Genomic DNA, 9,645 nt, shown 5'->3' with positions numbered 1-9,645 from the left:
ATCTTTGTCTTTTTAACTAAATATATTTATATTTATATTTTTTTTATTTCAAGACAGTAACTAAACTATATCTAGGTGAATAAATGCACTCAAGGATATGCTTCCGTCTTTTCTTGTTAAACAAATCTCTAGCAAAAGTACAATAATCTGGAGTGTAAACTTCAATTTTTCTACCTAAACAATCTATAATTAAAGGCTACGATCAATCTCCTTAAAAGTTTGGTCAAAATAAAACACAATTAGTGTTTGAACAAAAAAAATTCAAAAATGCCATCCCTGGCATTTTCTTTCTAAATTAATTATTATTTGGATAAATTAGTTTTATTTTAAATATGTCACAAGTTTATATCATTTGTGTTATTCTTCTGTTTTCAAGTTTTAAAAACATTTAAAAAACACATTTGTTTGAATTTTACTTTTTTTTAAAAAAATACAACTAACCAATCACCTTCACAATTTTAGAAACCATTTTGTTTATATTTAAACAATTCTGACTAGTTATCAGATTTTTAGAATAAAAAATATAATTTATTTATTTAGATTCGAGGAAATCCAATTCCTTAAAAATGTATTTTATGGGTCCAAGTAAACAAGTAAAATTTTAGATATTCCAGGCTCTTACAAAAAATATCTGTCCTGACTCGATCTCGAAATCTGCTGTACAGATCTTAAGCGTACAGATTTTAAGCACTTTGCTATCCTACCATGTTTCTCCATGTTTCTTGAGGCAAAAAATATTGAAAAATCAGAAAATTGAAATGACAGAACCTCAAGTATCATTTTTGGATCAAACTTTACAATTCATGTTTGCCCAATGAGGTTAAAAAAAAGAAAAAGAAAAAACCCGACCTCCTCACAAGTCGCACTGGAGGAACAAAGTAAATGTAATGTCTTCAAAAAAGAGAAATATCTGTCAAAACCACGTAAAGGACACCCACAAAGCCGCTTGATATATGAATAGAAGTGGGGTTTCTGCATCTATTTACATCGCAAATGGTGGCACTCGTGTATCTTACGGGCGGCTCCGTACAGTAGGTGTACATGACCTCCAGTCTAATCAGCATGTTAAATGGTTTGCAAAGAGACATGGCATGCATGTCTTGTAAACTTCTGTTTATCTTCTTCGTCTGCTACTCTCTTCATTTGGTTTTTGACTTTTTTATTTAAGCCTATGGAGCTTGTCTTGATGTGGGACTAAAGGTGAATAGGATGGCGACTTGAAGAAAAGTGTGGATCCATAGGAGGATCCTTGGAAAAGGATTTGACACAATCTTGCAAAAACCCATTTTACAAATTTTCAAAAGCGACAAATTTGTTCAACCATCCTTTTCATGAGAAGGGAGGATTCAATTGAAGAAAGTGATGGAGGGTTAGGCATTTGGGATCGGACGTCGATAGAGGTGCCGAAAGAAATATAACAAAAACCAAAAGGATATGTTTTATTCATGGTTTAAAAACCCATGAAAGAATTGCAATCCCTCTTCTTGAAAAGATGGGTTCTGCTTTCCATCTCTATGCCAGGGTAAGTAAACAAAATGATGCATCCACTTTGCAAACCAAAATAGATTTAATTTATTCTCAAGAGAATATATGAGTGAATATAAGAGTAAATATTTTTTAAAGTGTTTTTTTATTTGAAAATATATCGAAATAATATATTTTTTATTTTTTAAAATTTATTTTTGATATCAGCGTATTAAAACGATCGAAAAACATAAAAAAAATTTGAATCTAAAGTGAAATTTTTTTATTTTTTTTAAATATTTTAAAAATATAAAAACAAACATTTCCCAAGTGAAGCCATCCGTGCACAAGGTTTCAATCCGTGATTTCTTATCTTATATTTTGCTAAACAGTAAAACCGACCATCCTCGAATAAATAAAGAAATAAAAAAACAAAGTAAAAATCTTCATTCTGGAAGAATGTTTGATGCATCAAAAGGTCGAGTTATTCATGTTACATGGGAATTATACCCCACATATGTGGTAGAAATTATAGTATACATGGGCACCATAAAATAATGACAAATGGCATGATAAACACCTTTGAATGCCAATAATTTGTTGCCAATAAAACCATTAATAATGGAGAGAATTATCAATCCCATCAATGGAGAGATATTGCCGACAAATAGGAGGGTATTGATGATACCAAAATGTTGTCGACTCTCAGAAAATAAAATGAATTATGTAGAGAGAACACAAGGAAGATAGGAATTGGAGCAAGAAGCTAAGAGCAACTAGCATTTTGGCAGGATAACACCAAAAAGTGGGTGCAATCTGCACGGATGCTCGCTGTCATCAAGCAGAAATCTTCAACAATAATGAACATCTTTATGTAGTGAGAACTAAGTAGGAGGGGGCACTGCCCCCTCTCCTTCACGTAGGCCTGTGTTCTTGAGAGAAAAAAGAGGAGGAAGAAGATTCAAATCTAAAACTTGAACAGGATGCATCTTGTTCTTGCTGTCTGTCAACGTTTAGAAAGTGTGAAAGGGAGGGATGAGGTGAGGTCATCGATCCATTCTATAGCATGGGGACATGCATACAAGGGAGGGGAATGTCACAATCTAACCACATTCCAAACTATATGATTGATTTATAATTAACAAAAAATGATGTGCATTAAATTAAAAAGGCTCTAATAGCACAGCACGATGGCCTTTTCTTTTTTGGTCTGCCACCATTAGTTTTTGTACCCTCTCTTCTTCTCCTACCTCTTAACATTATTCTCCCTCTCCATGTGTGTATTATTTGTTTACATTCACACGTGCATGCATCTTACACGTGCGTTTTTATCTCTTGAATGTACCAAGATCTAATTGTGTTTATCCTACTTTTAAAAATGCTTTTTGTATTTATGATTTTTTAAAGTGTTTTTGGAATATTGATATCAAAATTTTAAAAAACAATTATGAAAAAATATGTTATTTTAATATATTTTCAATCGAAAAATACTTTAAAAAAATATACCAACTAAGATACACATAAAAAAATAAAATCAAATTCAGCAATTAAATATATACCTTTTGTGGTTGAATTAATTAATTACAAGTAATTACATTAATGTATGGCAAAGTACAAGAAAGTTGGTCATTCATGTTGGTCAACTAGTAATCATGGCTTGATCAACATGTTCAAATTAATTTGAATACTCGTACGGTATAACAATTAGCAAACACCATGAAAAATAGTATATTACTTGCACAAAAAATAATAATTTCTAATTAAAATACTTATCAAAACCAACTAAAAAATATAATTGCATTTTATTTGCATAAGAAATAACAATTTATTTTTTCATCTTAAATAAAGAGAAAAAAGATTAATTAATTTCAAAGTTTGTTTTGCTTATCTAAATAATGATACATATTAAAATTAAAGATGTTTCTCAAACTCATATGGATCCGTCTATTTTTATATATTTGAAATATTTTTTTCAATTTAAATAAATTTTCAATCCCATGCATTCAATATATCCATATTTGCTATATACACAAGATTTCCCCTATACTATTCAAAGAAAAATTAATTTCATACCATAACAAATGAAAGATTAATTTCAAAATCTTAAGAGAACTTGAAAAACCTTGAAAATTGAAAATTTGAAAAAAAAAATATGAAAAACTTGGAAAGATAAAACATTGGAACGTTCCAAAAGAAATTGAAATAACCCATTGATAGTATTTGAAAACTAATGAGATTTTTAAAAATCCACGTCTTGCAGAAATACTTTTGTTGCACATATAAAAATATTTCTATTCATATGGCTTTCTGGATATTGTTTTTTAATCAGATGTTTCGGAGTTAGTTTATTTTTTCAATATTTTTCATTTTTTATTACTTTTGAGGGTTTTTTTCGGTTAATGTTTGTATAATCTTGGGTTTCTTGATCACTTTCTGATATTTTTTTTTTAAATTCGACTTATTAGGTTTTGAAAAATTAATTTCTTTTGATGGCTGTAGAGGTATTTTTGTCGAAGAATGGCAAAAAGAACATAGAGGAGAGAACATAAAGTTACAAGAATAAACGAGAGTGATTTTGTTTTTGTTTTTTTTTAATGTATATATATAAGAAGATACGCTCATTATTATATATATACAGGTAAATGGATAATTAGCAAAATAGTAATGTGATTTGTTACGAAAACAAGTTGCAAGCATATATAATATGTTGACAATAATCTAGGGATTGAATTGAAAACTTACATAAAAAAGTCAGCAGGTTTACTCATTAAAATTAAAATTAAATCAAATTAAAATTTTTTAAAAATCTTGATTCCTATGAAAGAAACATTGTGGGGTCTCTCACATACTACCCGGATGACAACAATAGTTTTTTATTTTTATTTTTTGACATGCAAGAAAATTAACGAGAGAAAAAAAAAATAAATTATCGGAGCCAAGTTGTGGCTACACCGCCGACACATGCTGTAATAAGAGAGAGCAATTGGAGGTCAATTCCAGCAACACCAATAAAAACCATCATCAAAGCTTGTAAGAGGTCATATACACCGCCCAAAAATGATGATTTTCCTCACATGCTAGCACGTGAGTTGCATATACTAATTATTTTTTAATATTAATTTGGTCCCTCATTAGATTTTTTTTATTTGATCTCCGGTTCTTTTATAACTCAATTTTTTAATTTGTAACCGGATTCTTTCATAGCTCTTTAGTTTGGCGTCTCTCACATACTACCCGGATGACAACAATAGTTTTTTATTTTTATTTTTTGACATGCAAGAAAATTAACGAGAGAAAAATAAAAAGAAAAAAAAATTATCGGAGCCAAGTTGTGGCTACACCGCCGACACATGCTGTAATAAGAGAGAGCAATTGGAGGTCAATTCCAGCAACACCAATAAAAACCATCATCAAAGCTTGTAAGAGGTCATATACACCGCCCAAAAATGATGATTTTCCTCACATGCTAGCACGTGAGTTGCATATACTAATTATTTTTTAATATTAATTTGGTCCCTTATTAGATTTTTTTTATTTGATCTCCGGTTCTTTTATAACTCAATTTTTTAATTTGTAACCGGATTCTTTCATAGCTCTTTAGTTTGGCGTCTCTCACATACTACCCGGATGACAACAATAGTTTTTTATTTTTATTTTTTGACATGCAAGAAAATTAACGAGAGAAAAATAAAAAGAAAAAAAAATTATCGGAGCCAAGTTGTGGCTACACCGCCGACACATGCTGTAATAAGAGAGAGCAATTGGAGGTCAATTCCAGCAACACCAATAAAAACCATCATCAAAGCTTGTAAGAGGTCATTTACGCCGCCTAAAAATGATGATTTTCCTCACATGCTAGCACGTGAGTTGCATATACTAATTATTTTTTAATATTAATTTGATCCCTCATTAGATTTTTTTTATTTGATCTCCGGTTCTTTTATAACTCAATTTTTTAATTTGTAACCGGATTCTTTCATAGCTCTTTAGTTTGGTCCTAAATTTCATCTAACTCGAGTTCAATAAAAACCCAACTTGGTAGAAAAGAAGGGAAGAGAAATGAAAGAGACAAATAGCCAAATCGAGATTAAACACACTATCAAACTTTCTATATGTATTCCTGATTTTTCATCAACTCAAAATTTAAAATCACCGATATGATTTTTTTTCTTACACTTGAAGTGACTTTTTTTACTTTAAACATTTCTTTTCCCACTTTTCTCCCACCCCATGTGTTAACTCTAAAATTTTAATAAGAAATATCAATTTTTTTTTTTTAATGAAGATAGTAATTTGATTGTTATTTACAAGTGTTGTTGCGGATTGGAAGGAGCGAAGGGATCAGACCAAACCCTTTTCGGAACTAACAAACAAAAACTAAACTATTATTAATTTGTGCTCTTCCATCTATACAATAGACATTAATGTTATAGTATATTAAATGATTTTCCCTGTCTTTGTCCACTCGCACGCTCACTTGTCTTCTTCCTCCAGCAAGTTCTTATCATGTTGAGAATTATGACATTCATAAATACTGTGTTAATTATAAGCCATGCCAATCCATCTTCCATGGCTGATATTGGGCGCCCAACGCACAGTGAAAGAGGGTGAGAAAGATTACTTGCAGAAAGACTGCATAGCGAGTGATATTTTTTTATTTATAATATTTTATTTTCAGATTCGGTTGACTGATCTTCTTTCTTTTTTGCTAGGTTTTTCCTACAGGGAGATTTCCCTCTCATCACTTATTATTTGGTTCCGTGCATTCTCATCTGTCTTCTTTCTTTGGAAAATATTTCTTCGAAATTATGGGACTTTCCTGGTGCGGATATTGTTGGTTCATGAACCATCACAATCGATGATTCTTAGCCAACAATTTCTTGGTGCCTTTCAATCATTAAGATAATGGTTCATATTTTTGAAAATTCGCGAAAGATATTGAATTGAAACGTGGATAACAGGAGGAAAACTTTTTAACATAGAAAATGATCTACATATTGAAGAGTTGAAAAAAAAAGGGGGGGGGGGGGATAGGTAGGCAGAAGACTTCGTATGCAAAGGAAGTGATTTATTTTTATTCCTCTGTTTTATGTCATTTTTAAAAAAATTTCATTCTCAACATTATTTTTTTTTGAATTTGTTTTTATAAATTATATGGAGTTGTTTTTACGAGGTTAACACTGTCTCAAACAAATATCATAATATTTAATTTATTTTTAATTTATGCTTGATTTTACAAGCATTTATTTTTGTTATTCTATAATTAAGTAAAATATAGTTTTAAGAAAATATATTTCTTAAACACACTGAAGTTCATAACTCGGATCGTGAATTTGACAGGTTAAGTTTGGATTGATCCAATATATTATCATCTTAATATTAAAATAAAATCTCATCTTGATTTTTTTAATGCCAAAACTATATTTTTTACTGGTTGTCCGGATTGTTTTGAACTAGCCAATTCAACAAGATCATGTTAGATCAATTTGCACACTATTTAAAATATTGATGTATTTTGAATTGCCTTTAGTGTGAAATGTGATAAGCTTTTCAGCATGTCCTTGAAAGATTTTTTATTTGACAAAATTAAAAGGCAAGCATATATATATATTTGCCCTTTTATATCTAAATTTTACGTCTGCTCTTTAACCTTTTCTTTTCCAGCAGGGAACTCAGATGAAAATAGAGAGTTTTTGAAGAAGAATAAAATTGAAATAACTTTGTCTTGATAAAAACTATACTGTACGTTCGTAGAATTATAGAAACCTTAAGAACTAAGAGATATTTAATTAGTTGTATTTTAGAAATTTTACGAAATTAAGAGATGAATATATTCAATTTTATTAGTAGAGGAACAACTTTTAGCAACCTGCCGACGAAAGACAAAAAATAAATAAATAAATAAAATATCCTTTCCTTCTGGTCGTTAAAGTCTTTAATTAAATCAGAAAACTTAGCAGTTGATGCCAAGATTCCACATCTTTTAATTAAATCTTCTATTCAACCTTTTATTAAAATATTTAGTGAAACAGGGAAAAATAAATCAAAAGTACATCAATTTAATTGATTCATGTCGTACTTAGACTATAGATTGATGTTGCAGTCTCACGAATTAGTAGCGAGAGCAATCTTAGCTTCTTACCTTGCAAAGCCCTAAAATGTAACAATCGCATGAATTATTGGTCAATGCCAAAACAGTCCCAAAATAATCAATTATTTGCCACTTTAAACGTCTATTTTCGAATGCCAGAAATCACCATTTTCACCTCAGATCGAGTATCAAAACAGATATTTATTGAGATTGTGATAATTTTATAAAAAATAAATTATATAGTTTATTTTCTAATCAATTCAATAATAAAAGATGATATTAAAAAAAAATCAATTAAAAAAAATTAAAGAAAAAAAGAGCATATCCAGTCAGTTAGTAAACTCGTCAAACCTATAAATTAGATGGCTAGCATGCCAAACCTATGAACCGGGTTATGGACTCCACTAAAATTATAATTTTTTTAAAAAAACTATTTCTTATTTAATTATATGATAATACAAATAAATGGTTGCAAAAACAAATACTAACTCATATCGAGATTTTTTTTGAAGCCGCGATAACCTTATAGAAAGCAAAATGAAACCGAATATGAAACTGAATTTTTAATTAACTCTATATTTAAGGATAAAATTGAAAAAAAAATAGTTAAAAAAAATTAAACTCGTTAAACTCATAAACCAGGTCAGTCAGCAAGACTCGCGAACCAGGTTCATGGATTTTATAAAGTTTAATAACATTTTTTTTCTAAAACTGTTTTTTTTTAACTATATGAGAAAAAAATAGACGATAATAAAGTCAAGTTCAATTAAAAAAATACCCCACCAAACTAGTAAACCGAGGCAATCTCAATTATTTTGGCAAACCTACAAACCACATCAACTCTATAGAAAAGAAAATGAAAAGAAAAAAAAAATTATAAAGTCTAATTATCAACTACCACCAATATTGAAAGATAAAACAAACAAATAAAAAATAAAAAAAAAATCATAACAAAAGTTCAATAATAATAAAAAAAAAAACAAAAGGAAATATAAACATAAACTCAACCTAGGTTATCTCCTATAAATCATGTTAACCTTATAGAAAGAAAAATAAAAATAAATAAATTATGAAACTTAATCCTCAACTACTCTAATAATATTTTGAAAGATAAAATAGATAAAAACAAGTTTTTAAAAAATTCATAACAAAAAATCTATAAAAAATATCAAAAGACAAAAAAAAAAAAAATTTATGGATTACTAGTAATTTATTGACTATGCGAGTAAGATGTTTTTTAAAGTATGAAAAATTTTTGATGATTTTTAATGATTTTAAGATAAGAATGTCAGAATTATTTAATATTTTTTCAAATAAAAAATATTTTAATGATACCATGGAATATACTATTAAGTCGTTATGTTCTTATTAGAAAATTTATATTTAAGAGTTCTAAGATTACAAATAGAACGTCCCACAATGTTAGCATATAATTGTTAAGCTCAGTTTTTTGCAAGCATATATCTAGTTTGATTATAAATAAAATATTAGTTTACTAGTTAAACTGTTAAACTCATGAACTTGAAATCCTTTATATTATAAAACCTGATCCGAAAATAAAGAATTGATCAAATAATGTTTTTTTTATATAAAAAATATTAAAATATTTTTTTTGATAAAAAAATTTCAAAATAAAATAAAATAAACAGATTAATAGCTAGATTTTAACCGAGTCGCGAGTATTTTTAACCAATTCAACCAAGTATTTTTTATAATTATTTTCTTTTCAATATAAACAGGTTTAAGTTTCAGACCGGCTAGATTCTTGATGGACCCATCAAACCATCTATCTTTTATAACAATGATGAAATTTACAAGCATGAATGGTTGTGAGTAGTTGAGGTTGATTTTTTTTTTTTTATCAAAAGTTTTTAAAAAAATTACTTTAAATTAATATTTTTTTAGTATTTTCAAAACGTTTTGATATATTAATATAAAAAATAAATTAAAAAAATAAAAAATTATTTTAATATATATTTTTTAAAAAAACACACTTTAAAAAAACAAGTTATATCACACTATCATACACCCCCATTTAATTAAAGAATTAAAGCAAAAACATCCTGAAGAAAAGATATGCAACTAGTCGG

Source organism: Populus nigra, chromosome 13 (genome assembly GCF_951802175.1).
Source record: "Populus nigra chromosome 13, ddPopNigr1.1, whole genome shotgun sequence".
NCBI lineage: Eukaryota > Viridiplantae > Streptophyta > Magnoliopsida > Malpighiales > Salicaceae > Populus > Populus nigra.
Note: the sequence above shows the minus strand (reverse complement) of the source record.